This window comes from Schistocerca serialis, chromosome 1, assembly GCF_023864345.2.
Source record: "Schistocerca serialis cubense isolate TAMUIC-IGC-003099 chromosome 1, iqSchSeri2.2, whole genome shotgun sequence".
Classification (NCBI taxonomy): Eukaryota; Metazoa; Arthropoda; class Insecta; order Orthoptera; family Acrididae; genus Schistocerca; species Schistocerca serialis.
The window spans coordinates 5,265,345-5,286,409 of record NC_064638.1 but is presented as its reverse complement, the minus strand read 5'-3'; positions in this window follow the sequence as shown (position 1 = coordinate 5,286,409).

Here is a 21,065-nt window from a genome sequence, read left to right as displayed (position 1 = left end):
GGATATCTAGCAGAATACTGAAGTATTGTTCCACGTATGTTAGCTCAGTACTTAGCCATATCTGTAACTTTTCCTTTAGGAGTGGTCAGTTTCCTGACCGATTAAAGTACTCGGTAGTGAAGCCACTTTATAAAAAGGGAGACAGGGATAATGTTGACAATTATAGACCTATTTCTATGCCATCGGTGTTTGCTAAAGTTATCGAGAGGGTTGTATATACAAGGTTACTGCAGCATTTAAATTCACATAATTTGCTGTCAAATGTACAGTTTGGTTTTAGATATGGCTTAACAACTGAAAATGCTATAGTCTCTTTTCTCTGTGAGGTTTTGGACGGATTAAATAAAAGGTTACGAACGTTAGGTGTTTTCTTTGATTTAACGAAGGCTTTTGACTGTGTTGACCACAAAATATTACTTCAGAAGTTGGAACATTATGGAGTAAGGGGAGTAGCTTACAATTGGTTCGCCTCCTACTTTAAGAACAGAAAGCAGAAGGTAATCCTCCGCAATATTGAGAGTGGTAATGATGTTCAGTCCCAATGGGGCACTGTTAAATGGGGCGTTCCCCAAGGGTCGGTGCTGGGGCCACTGCTGTTCCTTATTTATGTAAATGATATGCCTTCTAGTATTACAGGTGATTCAAAAATATTTCTGTTTGCTGATGACACCACCTTGGTAGTGAAGGATCTTATGTGTAATATTGAAACATTATCAAATAATGTAGTTCATGATATAAGTTCGTGGCTTGTGGAAAATAATTTGATGCTAAATCACAGTAAGACTCAGTTTTTACAGTTTCTAACCCACAATTCAACAAGAACTGACATTTTAATCAGACAGAATGGGCATGTTATAAGCGGGACGGAACAGTTCAAGTTCCTAGGCGTACGGATAGATAGTAAGCTGTTGTGGAAAGTCCATGTTCAGGATCTTGTTCAGAAACTAAATGCCGCTTTATTTACCATTAGAACAGTATCTGAAATAAGTGACATTTCAACACGAAAAGTAGTATACGTCGCATATTTTCATACGCTTATGTCATATGGTATTATTTTTTGGGGTAATTCTTCTGATTCAAAAAGGGTATTTTTGGCTCAAAAACGGGCTGTTCGAGCTATGTATGGTGTAACTTCGAAAACCTCCTGTCGACCCCTATTCAATAGTCTGGGAATTTTGACACTGCCCTCACAGTATGTATTTTCTTTAATGTCGTTTGTTGTTAGCAATATTAGCTTATTCCCAAGAGTTAGCAGCTTTCACTCAGTTAATACTAGGCAGAAATCAAATCTGCATGTGGAATGCACTTCCTTGACTCTTGTGCAGAAAGGAGTGCAATATTCTGCTGTATCCATTTTCAATAAGCTACCACAAGAAGTCAAAAATCTTAGCAGTAGCCCAAACACTTTTAAGTCTAAACTGAAGAGTTTCCTCATGGCTCACTCCTTCTACTCTGTCGAGGAGCTCCTGGAAAAGATAAAAAATTAAGCAAATTCCAGTGTTACATTCTTGATTTTCTTTATTTAAACTAACGACTTGTCACCTGAATATGTTTCTTATATTTCATTTTATCTGTTTCTACAATCGTGTTATAATTTCATGTATTGACTCGTTCCATGACCATGGAGACTTCTCCTAAATGTGGTCCCACGGAACAATAAATAAATAAATAAAAAATAAATAAATAAACGTTGAGGGCCTCTTAATGACGGTGGAACACTCAAACTGCGTCGCGATTCAATACATCGTCCTCCAGCCGACTTGCCTCCAAGGGTCTATTGCTGCCTCTGGCACCTAATGGCCTTGCTCCTGTGAGTCTAGACTTTCGAATCCGACGCATAACTGATAGTTAATTTAAAAGTTCAGGGCCTCCTAACTACGAAGGAACACTAAAATTGCGTCGAGATTCAATACATCGTCCTCCAGCCGACTTGTCTCCAATGGTCTACTGCTGCCTCGGGCACCTTATGGTCCGCCTCCTGTGAGTCTAGATTTTCGAACCCGACGCAAAACTGATAGTTAATTGTAACGTTCAGCGCCTCCTAATGACGATGGAATACTCAAACTGCGTCGAGATTCAATACATCGTCCTCCAGCCGACTTGTCTCCAAGGGTCTATGGCTGCCTCGGGCACCATATGGTCCGCCTCCTGTGAGTCTAGATTTTCGAATCCGACGCAAAACTAATAGATAATTGTAACGTTCATGGCCTCCTAATGATGATGGAACACTCAAATTGCGTAGCGATCTAATACATCGTCCTCCAGCCGACTTGACTCCAAGGGGATATTGCTGCCTCGGGCACCTTATGCTCGTTCTCCTGTGAGTCTAGTTATTCGAACCCGACGCAAAACTGATAGTTGATTGTAACGTTCAGGGCCTCCTAATGACGATGGAATACTCAAACTGCGTCGAAATTCAATACATCGTCCTCCAGCCGACTTGTCTCCAAGGGTCAATTGTTGCCTTTGGCACCTAATGGTCTTGCTCCTGTGAGTCTAGATTTTCGAATCCGACGAAAAACTGATATTAAATTGTAACGTTATGGACCTCCTAATGACGATGGAACACTCTGAGTTGAGATTCAATACATCGTCCTCCAGCCGACTTGTCTCCAAGGGGTTAATGCTGCCTCGTGCACCATATGGTCCGTCTCATGTGAGTCTAGATTTTGGAATCCGACGCAAAACTTCTAGCCAATTGTAACGTTCAGGCCCTCCTAATGACGATGGAACACTCAAATTGAGTCGACATCCAATACATCGTCCTTCCGCCGACTTGTCTCCAACGTGATATTGCTGCTTGGGGCGCCATGTGGTCCGTCTCCTGTGAGTCTAGATTTTCGATTCCGACGCAAAAGTGACAGTTAATTGTAACGTTCAGCGCCTCCTAATGACGATAGAACACTCAAATAGCGTCGAAATCCAATACATCGCCCTCCCGCCGACTTGTCTCCAACGGGATATTGCTGCCTCGGGCACCATGTGGTCCGTCTCCTGTGAGTCTAGATTTTCGAATCCGACGGAAAAATGATAGTTAATTGTAACGTTCAGGGCCTCGTAATGACGATGGAACACTCAAATTGCGTCGAGAGTCAATACATCGTCTTCCAGCCGACCTGTCTACAAGGGGATATTGCTACCTCGGGCTCCAAATGGTTCGTTTCCTGTGAGTCCATATATTCGAATCCGACGCAAAAATGATAGTTAATTGTAACGTTCAGGACCACCTAATGACGATGGAACACTCAAATAGCGTTGAGATTCAATACATCGTCCTCCAGCCGACTGGTCTCCAAGGGGATATTGCTGCCTCGGGCACCATATGGTCCGTCCCCTGTAGGTCCAGATATTCGAATCCGACGCAAAACGGACTGCCAATTGTAACGTTCAGAGCCTCATAATGACGATGGAACACTCAAATTGCATCAAGTTTCAATACATCGTCCTTCAGGCGACTTGCCTCCATATAGTCCTTCTCCTGTGAGTCTAGAATTTCGAATCCGACGCAAAACTGATATTTAATTGTAACGTTAAGGGCCTCCTAATCACGATGGAACACTCAAATTACGTCGAGATTCAATACATCGACCTCCAACCGACTTGTCTCCATGGATCTACTGCTACCTCGGTCACCTTATCGTCGTTCTCCTGTGAGACCAGATACTCGAATCCGACGCAAAACGACTGCTAATTGTAACGTTCAGAGCCTCCTAATGATGATGGAACACTCTAATTGCGTCGAGATTCAATACATCGTCCTCCAGCAGACTTGTCTCCATATAGTCCTTCTCCTGTGAGTCTAGAATTTCGAATCCGACGCAAAACTGATATTTAATTGTAACGTTAAGGGCCTCCTAATCACGATAGAACACTCAAATTACGTCGAGATTCAATACATCGTCCTAGAGCCGACTTGTCCCCAAGGGTATATTGCTGCCTCGGCACCATATGGTCCGTCTCCTGTTAGTCTAGATTTTCGAATCCGACGCAAAACTTGTAGTTAATTGTAACGTTCAGGGCCTCCTAATGACGATGGAACACTCAAATTGCGTTGAGATCCAATAAATCGTCCTCCCGCCGACATGTCTCCAACGTGGTATTGCTTCCTCGGGCACCATGTGGTCCGTCTCCTGTGAGTCTATATTTTCGATTCCGACGCAAAAGTAATAGTTAATTATAAAGTTCAGGGCCTCCTAATGGCGATAGAACACTTAAATTGCGTCGAGATTCAATACGTCGTCCTCCAGCCGACTTGTCTCCAAGGGTCTATTGTTGCCTCGGGCAGCTTATGGTTGTTCTCCTGTGAGTCTAGATTTTCTGATCCGACGCATAACTGATAGTTAATTGTAACGTTCAGGGCCTCCTATTGACGATAGAACACTCAAATTGCTTCGAGATTCAATACGTCGTCCTCAGCCAACTTGTCTCCAAGGGGATATTGCTGCCTCGGGCACCATATGGTCCGTCTCCTGTAGGTCCAGATATTCCAATCCGACGCAAAACGGACTGCCAATTGTAACGTTCAGAGCCTCATAATGACGATGGAAAACTCAAATTGCGTCGAGATTCAATACATCGACCTCCAGCCGACGTGTCTCCATGGGTCTACTGCTACCTCGGTCACCTTATCGTCGTTCTCCTGTGAGACCAGATATTCGAATCCGACGCAAAACGGACTGCTAATCGTAACGTTCAGAGCCTCCTAATGATGATGGAACATACAAATTGCGTCAAGATTCAATACATCGACCTCCAGCCGACTTGTCTCCAAGGTAATATTGCTGCCTCGGCACCACATAGTCATTCTCCTGTGAGTCAAGAATTTCGAATCCGAGCAAAACTGATATTTAATTGTAATGTTATGGGCCTCCTAATGACGATGGAACACTCAAATTGCGTCGAGATTCAATACATCGTCCTCCAGCCGACTTTCTACAAGGGGATATTGCTGCCTCGGGCACCTTATCGTCATTCTTCTGTGAGTCTAGAGTTTCGAATCCGACGCAAAACTAATTGTTAATTGTAACGTTCAGGGCCTCCTAACGATGAAGGAACACTCAAATTGCGTCGAAATTCAATACATCGTCCTCCAGCCGACTTGTCTCCAAGGGTCTATTGTTGCTTCGGGCACCTTATGGTCTTTCTCCTGTGAGTCTGGATTTTCGAATCCGACGCAAAACTTGTAGTTAGTTGTAACGTTCAGGGCATCCTAATGACGATAGAACACTAAAATTGCGTCGAGATTCAATACGTCGTCCTCCAGCCGACTTTCTGCAAGGCGATATTGCTGCCTCGGGCACCTTATGGTCCGCCTCCTTTGAGTCTAGATTTTCGAATACGACGCAAAACCGATAGTTAATTCTAACGTTCATGGCCTCCAAATGACGATGGAAAACTCAAATTGCGTCGAGATTCAATACATCGTCCTCCAGCCGACTTGTCTGCAAGGGGTTATTGCTGCCTCTAGCACCTTATCGTCGTTCCTCTGTGAGTCTAGATTTTCGAATCCGACGCAAAACTAATTGTTAATTGTAACGTTCAGGGCCTCCTAATGTCCATAGAACACTCAAATTGCGTCGAGATTCAATACATCGTCCTCCAGCCGACATGTCTCCATATAGTCCTTCTCCTGTGAGTCTAGAATTACGAATCCCACGCAAAACTGATAGTTAATTGTAACGTTCAGGACCTCCTAATGACGATGGAACACTCAAATTGCGTCGCGATTCAATACATCGTCCTCAAGCCGACTTGTCTCCAAGGGTCAATTGCTGCCTTTGGCACCCAATAGTCTTGCTCCTGTGAGTCTAGATTATCGTATCCGACGCAAAACTGATATTTAATTGTAACGTTAAGGGCCTCCTAAGGACGATGGAACACTCAAATTGCGTCGAGATTCAATTTATCGTCATCTAGCCGACTTGTCTCCTAATGGATATTGCTGCCACGGGCACCATATGGTCCGTCTCCTGTGAGTCTAGATTTTCGAATCCAACACAAAACTTGTAGTTAATTGTTACGTTCAGGGCCTCCTAATGACGATGGAACACTCAAATTGCGTCGAGATCCAATACATCGTCCTCCAGCCGACTTGTCTCCAACGTGATATTGCTGCCTCGGGCACCATGTGGTCCGTCTCATGTGAGTCTAGCATTTCGAATCCGATGCAAAACTAATAGTTAATTGTAACGTTCAGGGCCTCCTAATGTCGATAGAACACTCAAATTGCGTCGAGATTCAATACGTCGTCCTCCAGCCGACTTGTCTCCAAGGGTCTATTGTTGCCTCGGGCAGTTTATGGTCGTTCTCCTGAGAGTCTACATTTTCGGATCCGACGCATAACTGATAGTAAATTGTAACGTTCAGCGCCTCCTAATGACGATAGAACACTCAAATTGCGTCGAGATTCAATACATCGTCCTGCAGCCGAATGGTCTATAAGGCGATATTGCTGCCTCCTTTGAGTCTGGATTTTCGAATCCGATGCAAAAATGATAGTGAATTGTAACGTTCAGCGCCTAATAATGACGATGGAAATCTCAAATTGCGTCAATCAATACATCGTCTTCCAGGCGACTTGTCTACAAGGGGACATTGCTGCCTCGGGCTCCATGTGGTCCGTCCCCTGTGAGTCTAGATTAACGAATCCGACGCATAACTTGTAGTTGATTGTAACGTTTAGGGCCTCCTAATGACGATGCAACACTGAAATAGCGTCGAGATTCAATACATCGTCCCTCAGCAGACTTGTCTCCAAGCGTCCATTGTTGCCTCGGGCACCTTATGGTCGTTCTCCTGTGAGTCTACATTTTCGATTCCGACACATAACTGATAGTTAATTGTAACGTTCAGGGCCTCCTAATAACGATGGAACACTCAAATTGCGTCGAGATTCAATACATCGTCCTCCAGCCGACTTGTCTCCATGGGTCTATTGCTACATCGGTCACCTTATCGTCGTTCTCCTGGGAGTCCAGATATTCGAATCCGACGCAAAACGGACTGCTAATTGTACAGTTCAGAGCCTCCTAATGACGATGGAACACTCAAATTGCGTCGAGATTCAATACATCGTCCTCCAGCCGACTTGTATCCAAGGGTCAATTGCTGCCTTTGGCAAGTTATGGTCTTGCTCCTGTGAGTCCAGATTTTCGTATCCGACGCAAAACTGATATTTAATTGTAACGTAAAGGGCCTCCTAATGACGATGGAACACTCAAATTGCGTCGAAATTCAATACATCGTCCTCCAGCAGACTTGTCTCCAAGGGGATATTACTGCCTCGGGCACCATATGGTCCGTTTCCTGTGAGTCTAGTTTTTCGTATCCGACGCAAAACTTGTAGTTAATTGTAACGTTCAGGGCTTCCTAATGACGATAGAACACTAAAATTGCGTCGAGATTCAATACGTCGTCCTCCAGCCGACTTGTCTGCAAGGGGATATTGCTGCCTCGGGCACCATATGGTCCGTCTCCTGTAGGTCCAGATATTCGAATCTGACGCAAAACGGACTGCCAATCGTAACGATCACAGCCTCATAATGACGATGGAACACTCAAATTGCATGAAGATTCAATACATCGTCCTTCAGCCGACTTGTCTCCAAGCGTCCTTTGCTGCCTCGGGCACCTTATGGTCGTCCTCCTGTGAGTCTACATTTTCGATTCCGACACATAACTGATAGTTAATTGCAACGTTCAGGGCCTCCTAATGATGATGGAACACTCAAATTGCGTCGAGATTCAATACATCGTCCTCCGACGCAAAACTGATAGTTAATTGTAACGTTCAGAGCCTCCTAATGACGATGGAACACTCAAATTGCGTCGAGATTCAATACGTAGTCCTCCAGCCGACTTGTCCCCAAGGGTCTATTGTTGCCTCGGGCAGCTTATGGTCGTTCTCCTGTGAGTCTAGATTTTCGGATCCGACGCATAACTGATAGTCAATTGTAACGTTCAGCGCCTCATAATGACGATAGAACACACAAATTGCGTCGAGATTCAATACATCGTCCTCCAGCCGACTTGTCTACAAGGCGATACTGCTGCCTCGGGCCCTTATGGTCCGCCTCCTTTGAGTCTAGATTTTCGAATCCGACGCAAAACTGATAGTTAATTGCAACGTTCATGGCCTCCAAATGACGATGGAAAACTCAAATTGCGTCGAGATTCAATACGACGTCCTCCAGCCGACTTGTCTCCAAGGGTCAATTGCTGCCTTTGGCACCCAATAGTCTTGCTCCTGTGAGTCTAGATTTTCGTATCCGACGCAAAACTGATATTTAGTTGTAACGTTAAGGGCCTCCTAAGGACGATGGAACACTCAAATTGCGTCGAGATTCAATACATCGTCATCCAGCCGACTTGTCTCCTAGGGGATATTGCTGCATCGGGCACCATATGATCCGTCTCCTGTGAGTCTAGATTTTCGAATCCAACGCAAAACTTGTAGTTAATTGTTACTTTCAGGGCCTCAGAATGACGATGGAACACTCAAATTGCGTCGGGATCCAATACATCGTCCTCCCGCCGACTTGTCTCCAACGTGATATTGCTGCCTCGGGCACCATGTGGTCCGTCTCCTGTGAGTCTAGGTTTTCGAATCCGACGCATGACTGATAGTCAATTGTAACGTTCAGCGCCTCCTAATGACGATAGAACACTCAAATTGCGTCGATATTCAATACATCGTCCTCCAGCCGACTTGTCTACAAGGCGATATTGCTGCCTCGGGCACCTTATGGTCCGCCTCCTTTGAGTCTAGAATTTCGAATCCGACGCAAAAATGATAGTGAATTGTAACGTTCAGCGCCTCCTAATGACGATGGTAATCTCAAATTGCGTCGAGAGTAATTACATCGTCTTCCAGCCGACTTATCTACATGGGGATATTGCTGCCTTGGGCTCCATGTGGTCCGTCCCCTGTGAGTCTAGATTAACGAATCCGACGGATAACTTGTAGTTAATTGTAACGTTCAGAGCCTCCTAATGACGATAGAACACTAAAATTGCGTCAAGATTCAATACGTCGTCCTCCAGGCGACTTGTCTGCAAGGGGATATTGCTGCCTCAGGCACCTTATCGTCGTTCTCCTGTGAGTCTAGATTTTCGGATCCGACGCATATCTGATATTTAATTGTAACCTTCAGGGCCTCTTAATGAAGATGTAACACTCAAATTACGTCGAGATTCAATACATTGTCCACCCGCCGACTTGTCTCCAACAGGATATTGCTGCCTCGGGCACCATATGGTCCGTCTCCTGTTAGTCTAGGTTTTCGAATCCGACGCATGACTGATAGTCAATTGTAACGTTCAGCGCCTCCTAATGACGATAGAACACACAAATTGCGTCGAGATTCAATACATCGTCCTCCAGCCGACTTGTCTCCAACGTGATATTGCTGCCTCGGGCACCATGTGGTCCGTCTCCTGTGAGTCTAGGTTTTCGAATCCGACGCATGACTGATAGTCAATTGTAACGTTCAGCGCCTCCTAATGACGATAGAACACACAAATTGCGTCGAGATTCAATACATCGTCCTCCAGCCGACTTGTCTACAAGGCGATACTGCTGCCTCGGGCCCTTATGGTCCGCCTCCTTTGAGTCTAGATTTTCGAATCCGACGCAAAACTGATAGTTAATTGCAACGTTCATGGCCTCCAAATGACGATGGAAAACTCAAATTGCGTCGAGATTCCATACATTCCCCTCCAGCCGACTTGTCTCCAAGGGTCAATTGCTGCCTTTGGCACCCAATAGTCTTGCTCCTGTGAGTCTAGATTTTCGTATCCGACGCAAAACTGATATTTAGTTGTAACGTTAAGGGCCTCCTAAGGACGATGGAACACTCAAATTGCGTCGAGATTCAATACATCGTCATCCAGCCGACTTGTCTCCTAGGGGATATTGCTGCATCGGGCACCATATGATCCGTCTCCTGTGAGTCTAGATTTTCGAATCCAACGCAAAACTTGTAGTTAATTGTTACTTTCAGGGCCTCAGAATGACGATGGAACACTCAAATTGCGTCGGGATCCAATACACCGTCCTCCCGCCGACTTGTCTCCAACGTGATATTGCTGCCTCGGGCACCATGTGGTCCGTCTCCTGTGAGTCTAGGTTTTCGAATCCGACGCATGACTGATAGTCAATTGTAACGTTCAGCGCCTCCTAATGACGATAGAACACTCAAATTGCGTCGATATTCAATACATCGTCCTCCAGCCGACTTGTCTACAAGGCGATATTGCTGCCTCGGGCACCTTATGGTCCGCCTCCTTTGAGTCTAGAATTTCGAATCCGACGCAAAAATGATAGTGAATTGTAACGTTCAGCGCCTCCTAATGACGATGGTAATCTCAAATTGCGTCGAGAGTCAATACATCGTCTTCCAGCCGACTTATCTACATGGGGATATTGCTGCCTCGGGCTCCATGTGGTCCGTCCCCTGTGAGTCCAGATTAACGAATCCGACGGATAACTTGTAGTTAATTGTAACGTTCAGAGCCTCCTAATGACGATAGAACACTAAAATTGCGTCAAGATTCAATACGTCGTCCTCCAGGCGACTTGTCTGCAAGGGGATATTGCTGCCTCAGGCACCTTATGGTCCGCCTCCTGTGAGTCTAGATTTTCGAATACGTCGCAAAACGGATGGTTATTTGTAACGTTCATGGCCTCCTAATAACGATGGAACACTCAAATTGCGTCGAGATTCAATACCTCGTCCTCCAGCCGACTTGTCTCCATTGGTCTACTGCTACCTCGGTCACCTTATCGTCGTTCTCCTGTGTGACCAGATATTCGAATCCGACGCAAAACGGACTGCTAATTGTAACGTTCAGAGCCTCCTAATGATGATGGAACACTCTAATTGCGTCGAGATTCAAAACATCGTCCTCCAGCAGACTTGTCTCCATATAGTCCTTCTCCTGTGAGTCTAGAATTTCGAATCCGACGCAAAACTGATAGTTAATTGTAACGTTCGGGACCTCCTAATGACGATGGATCACTGAAATTGCATCGCAATTCAATATATCGCCCTCCAGCCGACTTGTTTCCAAGGGTCATTTGCTGCCTTTGGCACCCAATGGTCTTGCTCCTGTGAGTCAAGAATTTCGAGATCCGACGCAAAACTGATAGTTAATTGTAAAGTTCAGGACCTCCTAATGACGATGGAACACTCAAATTGCGTCGCGATTCAATACATCGTCCACCCGCCGACTTGTCTCCAACAGGATATTGCTGCCTCGGGCACCTTATGGTCGTTCTCCTGTGAGTCTACATTTTCGATTCCGACACATAACTGATAGTTAATTGTTTTGTTCAGGGCCTCCTAATGACGATGGAACACTCAAATTGCGTCAAGATTCAATACATCGTCCTTCAGCCGACTTGTCCAAGGGTCTATTGCTGCCTCTGGCACCTTATGGTCGTTCTCCTGTGAGTCTAGATTTTCGGATCCGACGCATATCTGATATTTAATTGTAACCTTCAGGGCCTCTTAATGACGATGTAACACTCAAATTACGTCGAGATTCAATACATCGTCCACCCGCCGACTTGTCTCCAACAGGATATTGCTGCCTCGGGCACCATATGGTCCGTCTCCTGTGAGTCTACATTTTCGAATCCGACGCAAAACTTGTAGTTAATTGTAACGTTCAGGGCCTCCTAATGACGATGGAACACTCAAATTGCATCGAGATCCAATACATCGACCTCCAGCCGACTTGTCTCCAAGCGTCTATTGCTGCCTCGGGCACCTTCTGGTCGTTATCCTGTGAGTCTAAATTTTCGGATCCGACGCACAACTGATAATTGTAACGTTCATGGCCTCCTAACGACGATGGAACACTCAAATTGCGTCGAGATTCAATACATCGTCCTCCAGCCGACTTGTCTCCAAGGGTCAATTGCTGCCTCTGGCACCTAATGGTCTTGCTCTTGTGAGTCTAGATTTTCGAATGTGACAAAAAACTGATATTTAATTGTAACGTTAAGAGCCTCCTAATGACGTTGGAACACTCGAATTGCGTCGAGATTTAATACATCGTTCTCCAGCCGACTTGTCTGCAAGGGGATATTACTGCCTCGAGCACTATAAAATAAATAAAATAAGTAAATAAATATATATTGTTATTTAGATATTGATTATTCTATCTGTATGATGGTGATTGTGATTGCAATTGTATTTGCTTATCTGGATCGTGGACGTTTAATTATTCGGTATCAGACGCTTGACAATAGCTTTTTCGTAAAGGCAATGTTACTCGTAGTTGACCGTGAAATAAAACTGAATAATCGGACTTCGTAATTAAATCGTTTCCAAAGACTGCTGCGGTAGGTGCGGACTCATAATCTAAATCTCAATATTACATTAATTTGCAAGCCATGCCAATACGTCGTACAGAGGTGATTGTCTACTAAACATAAAAAAGTTACACAGTAATTTAAATCTGATATATTCAATGAATAAGCCTACAGTTCATAATCCTACTTACTTTTATAAATATAAATTCTTTACAGAATCGAGTGCCTAGTGTGGTTGCAATTCGCAGTATTCTTCTATAACATGAAATATGGCGGTGTGCCAGACAATAAAAAAAAATACGTGCTTCTCGCACCACTTCAACCAGAGCTCTCCTTTTTCTTAATCAAACATAAGAGTAACGTAATTGTGCTTTTGTTTTATCAGCGCACAGCGCTGCAGTTGTGTGCCATAGGCTTTATTTATTTGTCACTGATTATTTATATAATTAATATTTCGCGTTTCCGCGGAAACTCACGCTCGGCATGCAGATGTGCCTTTATATTGCCCCCTGAATTGCGAGGCGAAAGGACACACCTGCAGGCGAGCAATTCACCTAAAGGCACAAGAAAATCTAAGTTATCTACAACTATTTACATGACTTACATTACACATTATACACATTATATACAAAATTTGAATGACGCGGGTGCGCCGTAAAAGTTCTAATGTTGGCAGATAGAGTGCGCGCATGCGCAGAAGCGTCTGTGTAACTGCGACACTGCCGTTATTTCGTACAGTTAGATCACGCGGCCCAGTATTGCAGTTCATATTGTTCGTGGGCGCGCGTTTCTCAGTCGTTGCACAAAGAAAATATTCAACCAAGATTACATATGAAGACTACATTCTATGACAGGTAACTTCGTTTTAAACTTACAATATTTGTTATAACACAATACAACTTAGATTGTTGAATGTTCTTAGTTACGTAGTATTGTTTTGAAATACTTCAAAGAAAAATGTCCGTATTTTTCAGGTGCGTTGACCTATACACATCGTGTCGTTATTACAGTTCATATTCATCCGCTGCACAATAATTTTTTACAGGTTAGTATCGTCGTGGTAAAGTTTTTTGATCACAGTAACATCGTTGTATAACAACGTGATTAATACATAAGCGTGTCCATTTCTCATTTCCATTATAGTCGTAGTGATGCAGTTCGTTGTGACTAAAAGCATTGCTTATTACAGATCAGACGTGACCCGTCGAGTAATTGTTCCACGTGCAGTTCGTTTTTTACATTCCGTGGAAGCTTGGTTGCAGAACCACGGACGGCACATAGCTGGCGTCGATCCTTGGACAATCCAGGTAAGAGTGTCCGTCACATTTCGATAACATTTCATTCCCTGAAGTTCCAACCAAAATTCTTCCACCCGTCGTGTTGTTTTCTGGACAGGCACTTTGTGTCCATTTAATCCAGTTAACATCTTGAAGTTGGGTACTGTAGTAATGTCACTAGACGATGCACGAATTATGCACTTCACATTTTCAGTTTTTTGCTGAATATAGCTCACCTAAATGTTCGTAGTTATTAATCAAGGAAATCGTTCATCGCGTTTACATTGATACGCTGCATAATGAATGGCATTAACAGATTCTTTCACATAGGTTTCCGCGTAGTTGCAGAGTTAGTAATGTTCGTTAATGTCCGTGAACAGTGGTTCACTATGCAATGTCTTTTTGGCACTCGTTTTGTTCAAATTTTTACATAGTAACAGTTACACTATACATCAGTTAAAAAAATAAGTAATTATACATACACACGTCACATATTTTCTTAGCATAAACATAATATAGTTGCACATAAACATGTTTACATCATCATTACATCGCTATAGGTTATTACATTGTGTCACATTTGATTTCATGAATTGCAGATATTTACATCCTCTTTAGCGGTTTTGCTGGGATATTATCGATGTTTTTTGTGATGTCATCTGAAATTAAGATAGGTTAGACACAACATTCATTACATCAGTAGGCAAGACCAGGCGTTTTCACTACTCAATAAATATTCAAAATAGTAAGAGAGAGAAAATGTTCGATTCCTCGCGTTTTGTGCGTGTGTGTAGAGTGTCTGTGTGGCCTTGACTACTGATAGATGCTTTTCGTGTTGAGAGATGTGCGTCTAATCTATTTCTCAAAGTAAAAGATCGCTTCACAGATGACGTCTGTCAGTTCGTCAGGTATCACACCAAGTCAGTGGTACCTTCAGTGACAAATGTTCCGTGAAAAATTAATATGTCATCCACTGCTACGTAATCATAAATTTTACTTTAATATTCCGTCTTTCAGGTGGAGGCGCGCGCTGAAAGAAGAGTTCTTCTGTCTTCAACTGCGTCACTGGAACCGCTGAAATGAAAATTTCTATACTACTTATTATCTGTGTTGTAACAACAGAGTTTTTCGAGTTGCTTAGCAATATTTTGATGGGTATGACCTTGACATTATTCAGCATGAAATGCTCTAAGATCTCGGTGTGCGTATAGCCCAATAATTTTGTTAGTTCTAGGATGTTGTAACAGATACGCACCAGGATGCGGTATGTTAACAATTATATAAGGTCCTTCATATAGCAGACGCCACTTAGCGTTGCGTCGTTTGAGTGCTACAGATTTATGATGAGTACGAAGTAGTACAAGCAGTCCTACCTCGAATTTTTGTTTTCTTTTTATTATGTTTCTGTGATGTTTGTTTCGTATTTGTGCGTGATGTGTCAATGTAGTCAATACTTCTTTTATTTTCTGTTCAGGTGTGATTTCCTTGTCCGACAACTTAGGTAATGGTTCTATCCACTGATCGTTCTGTTTGCAATTGAACATGATCTCGTGAGGTGTGTAATTCGTATCGTAAATATTTAAGTTATTGTGTACGTCTTCGAAAAGACTTAGGTAGGACACCCAATTAGTATGTTTTGATGAAATATAGGTCCTCATGAAACGGTTTAATTCTCGGAAAAGTCTCTCAGTCGCGTTACATTGTGGACTAAACCTCGAAATAAATATACTTTTGATGTTATTGTCGTTCAAGAAATTTCTCCATTTGTACCCAGAGTAGTATGCTGCATTATCTGATAGAATTGCTTTAGGTTTTCCCACGTGCGTCAGGTAATCACTTGAGAATCTTCGTATTATAGCATTTGCAGTGGCGGATTTTAAAGCATAAAGTTTTACATGTTTAGAAAATATATCGTAAAAAGCTAAGATATATTTGACGCCTCCAGAGCTTGCTGGATGCGGTCCACTGATGTCAGTACACAGAATTTCCAGGGGTTTACTAGGTAAAATAGAATGTAAATCTGTTTTTGTGGATAAATTCTGAGGTTTTGATTTTTGACATATGACACATGTTTTTAGTTCCCTGTAAATTTTTCTTCTCATATTGCTAAAATAACAGTATGTGCTGAGCTTTGCCAAGCACTTTTTCGTCCCATAATGACCCCAAACTAAGTGTGTGTGCCAAATTAGATTACGTTCAGACTCTTTGGGAATGCATACACACCAGTTAGTGGCATTTGGATGTCGGCGGTAAAATAACACATCATTGTGTAACTTGTAATACTTAGTCAAAGGATGATTGTGTTTTTCTACCAGTAATGTTATTATCTTATACCAGTGAGGATCAGATTTTTGTAATTCAGCCATGTTTCTGCACATATCAATATAATATTGGTGATACTGCTTGTCTTGCATTAAGAGAATCCTGTAGTCATTTATATTTTCTAAGTCACTGTTGGTATCATTCATACCTTGTGGAAGTCTAGACAAAGTGTCTGCAATGGTGTTGTCCTTACCTCTTATGTACTTAATTTCAAAAGAGTAGTTCTGAAGTGTAACTGCCCATCGTGATAGTCTAGGATGTATAAGTTTACAAGTTAACAAAAATGTCAGGGCCTGGTGATCGGTGTAAATTACCGTATGTTTTCCAAATAAATAATAATTGAATTTCTTGAATGCCCATACAATGGAAAGTGTTTCTAACTCAGTAGTGGAGTATGTACGCTCACATTCAGTTAGAGTGCGACTCGCAAACCCAATAATTCTTATCTGTTCCTCCTCTTTATTCTTTACAACTTGAAATAAGCAACAGCCCAAGCCAGTACGTGAAGCGTCACAAGTCATACAAAAATCTAAATTGAAATCTGGATGGCTCAATATGTTAGCATTCACTGAAGCATGTTTAATTGTATTAAAGTCATTCTGGCACTGTTCCGACCAGATCCAAACTTGATTCTTTCTGAGTAGATTTAGCAGATGTTTACTGTTCAAAAGTGGTTGTGGCAAAAAACGTCTGAAAAATGAACATAGCCCAAGGAATGATTTTAACTGCTTTTTAGTTCGAGGGCTAGGAAAGTTTCTGATAGCATCTAATTTACTGGGATCCGGACGTATGCCCTGTGAATTAATGATATGTCCTAAATACTTTATCTCACTGCAACCAAATTTTGATTTTCTTAGGTTGGCTGTGACTCCAGCTTGTGCAAATTTTTCTAAAATTCTTTGAAGAGTGTCAACGTGTTCATTCCAAGATTGTGTAGCTATCAGTATATCATCTACATAGTGTGTGACTGTCTCAACTAAATCGTCGCCAAGCACGGTATCCAGGGCTGTAATGAATACCCCAGAGCTGTCATTCAGTCCGAAGGGTAGAACACAAAACTGATAGGTTCGCCCCCCGAACATAAATGCAGTATATTTCCGAGAATCAGGAGTGATACCCACCTGCCAAAACGAATTAGCGAGATCTATTGTGGAAAAATATTTTGCATCTAGAAATTTCTGTAATTTCTCTTCTAAATTTTCAGGTTTTGTGTGAACCGGTAAAATTATTTCATTAATAGCTCGTGCGTCTAACACTAACCTAATGCTTCCATTTGATTTTTTGACAACAAGTAGAGGACTACAATAAGGTGAGGTGGATGGTTCAATGACCTTCCAGTCTAACATTTGTTTTAATTCTTGGCACACAGCAGGTCGTTGAGATAACGGTATGTTATATGTCTTATGGTAGAAGATCTTGTGAGGCTTAACTTCAATCTTGTGCACATACGTGTTGATAACACCTAATCGTTTGGTAAAAACTTGTAAATATTTGGATAACACTTCCTGTAATTTTATACGTTCATGTACACTGAGAGCTGTAGCTTCACTTATCTTATGATCAAGCAATGCTTTCAAGTCCATTATCTCTGTGTCAGATGAGTGTGTTTGCATGTCTTGAATGTCTTTGTCAAGTACTAACTGAACCTTGTACCCTGTACAGTGTTTGTCATGCCTTAGAGTTCTCCTGTCCAAATCAATAATAATTACACTGCCTTTATCATTTAAAATACATTTACCTTTGGAGAAGTCTATAATGCAGTCCTTCTCGCTCATAATCTCTATTCCTAATATGCAATTTGTCACAAGGTTTTGTACAACCAGGAATGGCCATTGTACGGTTCCATTACCTATTTTAACGTTTACAAAAACTTGCTTCGTAACCCTACATGACTTATTACCTAGTGCAGTAGTTATTTTACAGTTTTGGGCAGGAAACTCAGGCACAGGTTCCAATTCACACATCTTTTTATAGAAATTAAAAGACAAAACGCTCACAGCTGCACCTGTATCTAGGATAATAGTAGTTGGAATCCCACCTACTACACCAGTAGTAGATGCTAAAACAATTTCATTTGTGTTTAAACGACATTGTGTACTGTCTTGTAAAAGTTCATCTGATATATTGTTATTGTAGTTGTATCTTATAAATAAAACAGGTAGTTTTTGTTTAGAATTACTCGGCATATCATTATTCTGTTGTTCAAGTGTGGTGTCAAATAACTGATTAACATTGAAGTCGCCCCCCAAGAATTCTTCAGCCACGACCTGGGGCAAAGTAGTGACTGTTTCTAGTTTGTTGGATTAGCATTTGTACTAGGTACTGACACAGATTGAGGTTGTGCATCAGGTGTCATTTCTATTATATTCACATTGGGATATTGCCTATTATGATTTCCAAACTTTTGCGGTTGTTGTTGCTGTTGCGCATTATAACTTACCTGTCGGTCGTAAGGTATGCTCCAATTTTGACCTGGTGGCTGCTGTGGTAAAGCAGAGTTTGAATAAAAGTACTGATCGTTACGAGTCCAACCTTGATGCTGTCTTGGCTCGTAGTTATTATTATTTCTATTTCTGTTTGTGTTTTTGTTATTACCTTTGTATCCGTTGTTACCGTTGTAGTTATTACCGCGGTGCCTTTTGTATGGATTGCCGCATGAAATGTTATTACTGTTGTAACTATTGTTTGTATTGGAATACGCGTGTTGATTTTGATTTCCGTACTGAGACGGCATGTGAGTTTGCTGTTTTCGTTGTACCGCGTATCCAACTGTGGGCGCGCCAGAATTGTGTTGGCAAGCCTGCATGTTTTGCATACCACTAGTGTAAACATTGTGGCTGCTGTTTTGCCGCGCGAAGCGCTGATCTTCGAGTAACATGTCAACCGAATCTAAAGCTGTTAAAAAATAATCTGAATCGTCATCCGGGATATGTAGAAGTTTTTCCTTAATGTTGAAAGGCAATTTGGCCTTCAACGCTCGGAGTATATCACGCGTTGCGACCGGTTCGTCTAAAAAATTTCCCATGTTCAAGTATTTTTCAAAATATCTGCGTAAGTTACCATTTTTACTGTTAAAAGTTTCAGGTTCTAAAATTTGTCTTCTGAGTCGCTCCTGGACGGATTGCGACCAGAATTTGTTCAGAAAAGCACGCTCAAACTCACTGTACGTGGTACATACGTCAGCTTGACTGTATGCCCAGACAGCTGCATCGCCTTGGATGTAACCGACAATATATGAAATCTTTTTCCGGTCACTCCAAGTGCGTGGAAATGCGTTACTAAAAGATTTAAGAAAAATCACCGGATGAATGGTTCGTTTTTCTGGGATAAAAATCTGAAATTGCCTGTGTTTCATTAAGCTTTCATCTTCCTTCGCATTGTGATATGGATTTATTCCACTGTAATTACTGGTATGTTCAGCTGGCGAGTAATTACGATAATGTTGCTGTGGTTTACCATGATAATAGCTTGTGTTTGTGTTTCCACATCGTGGTATGTGTTGTAGTCGTGGTGTGTTTTGTTCTTGTGTATTTGTCGTGTGCGGAATGTGTGTATCATACTCGAATGTATATTCGTTTCTGAACTGTACATTTTGACTGATATTTTCGTTACATTCAGACTGTAGTTGATCGGTGAATTGTCTCGTGGGTGCAGTGACGGATTGTACTGCGTCACTGATCAGCTGTTTGTTATTAGTAATGTATTGCGCTACGGAGTCGTGCACAATTGTTGGTAAATTTTCACGTAAGCATCTATCAAAATGTTTGTCTTTGTTCTCAACCCAATCATGAAATTCTTTATTAATATTTTGAAAATGAGCTGTGGCATCTGATTGTAAGATGTCAGTCAGGTGTTGTTCAACATTGTCAAATTTATTCTGTACGTCAGTAATTCGTTTTTCAAGGTTGTCATGTACTGAAGGATATGTTTGAATTTGTTCAGTAAGAACTTCACACGTGACATTAAGGTTTTTTACTTGTGTCTGTAAAAGTGCTACGTCAGTTGTAGTCTTTTCTTGTCTCGTATTGAGCTGGGAAAATTTAGTACTGAGTTCGGTCATCTGTTTGGTCAGTGTGGCGTCTATAAGTTCCACACGTTTACACAAAGTGTCATTACCTATCTTGATTGCTATGAGATCAGATTTGATTTCGTCATTTTGTGTTTTTAACTGTTCATTTTGTGTCTCTAATTGTGCCTTTAAGGTTGCCATGTTTTCGGCGTTCTGTTTCCTTATGGTTGCCATATTTTCTGCGTTTTGTTTCATTAGCATTTGTAACATGTCGGCAATGTTTACCGTTTGCAAGGTCTCTGCCCCCGCCGCGTCATTAGACGTGACGTCATGCATTAACATGGGCTCTGATTGAGATTTTGAAATTTTTGTAGTGGACGGCCTATCGTCAAAATTTTCGTCAACACTTGCGTCAATGTTTGATGAATCGTCACTACCGGTTGCTGTCGTAAAGTCATTTTCTAACACTTGTCTCACGTCCGAGTCGGATTGCGCCTGAATAGTACGTCCTTGCTGTTCCATTTTTGCGTATTGTTTTCTAGTTATTACCATGCCACACGTGATATATGTTTCAAGAAAATTTTTGACACTGATTTTAAAATAAAATGTAGTTGAGCATGAATCGCTCGTAGCAACAATGGCTGTCTGTTAATTTAAAAATATAAACTGAATTTGAGATTATTGGTAATGGCTGCTGGCCATGTTACATGATATCGTACAGAAGTCGGCCATATTGTACACTCGTGTATTGGTATTGTTGCATACGTTATTGTTTAGGGAAAAGTACTGAGAATGAAATTTATCACTGAAATTGTTATGCGGAAAAGAAACACTACAGAATTTACTGAAAAGCTAATACACTGAATTATACGTCTGGTCAAGCCTGCTAATGCAAAGATGCTGCGTCTTACCTTATTTTGCTGGAAGTTTCATTGCGTCTTCCCGCAAAATTTCAGAATTGGAAAATACCTTCAGATTTTGTTATCTCTCATACATTGACGTCCAGGTCCAGAAAGTTGATTTTTTAAATGAAACAAAGAGAACAATGTAACAAATGACAAAATAACAAGTCCTGTCACGGTCGCCAATATAAAATAAATAAAATAAATAAATAAAAATATATTGTTATTTAGATATC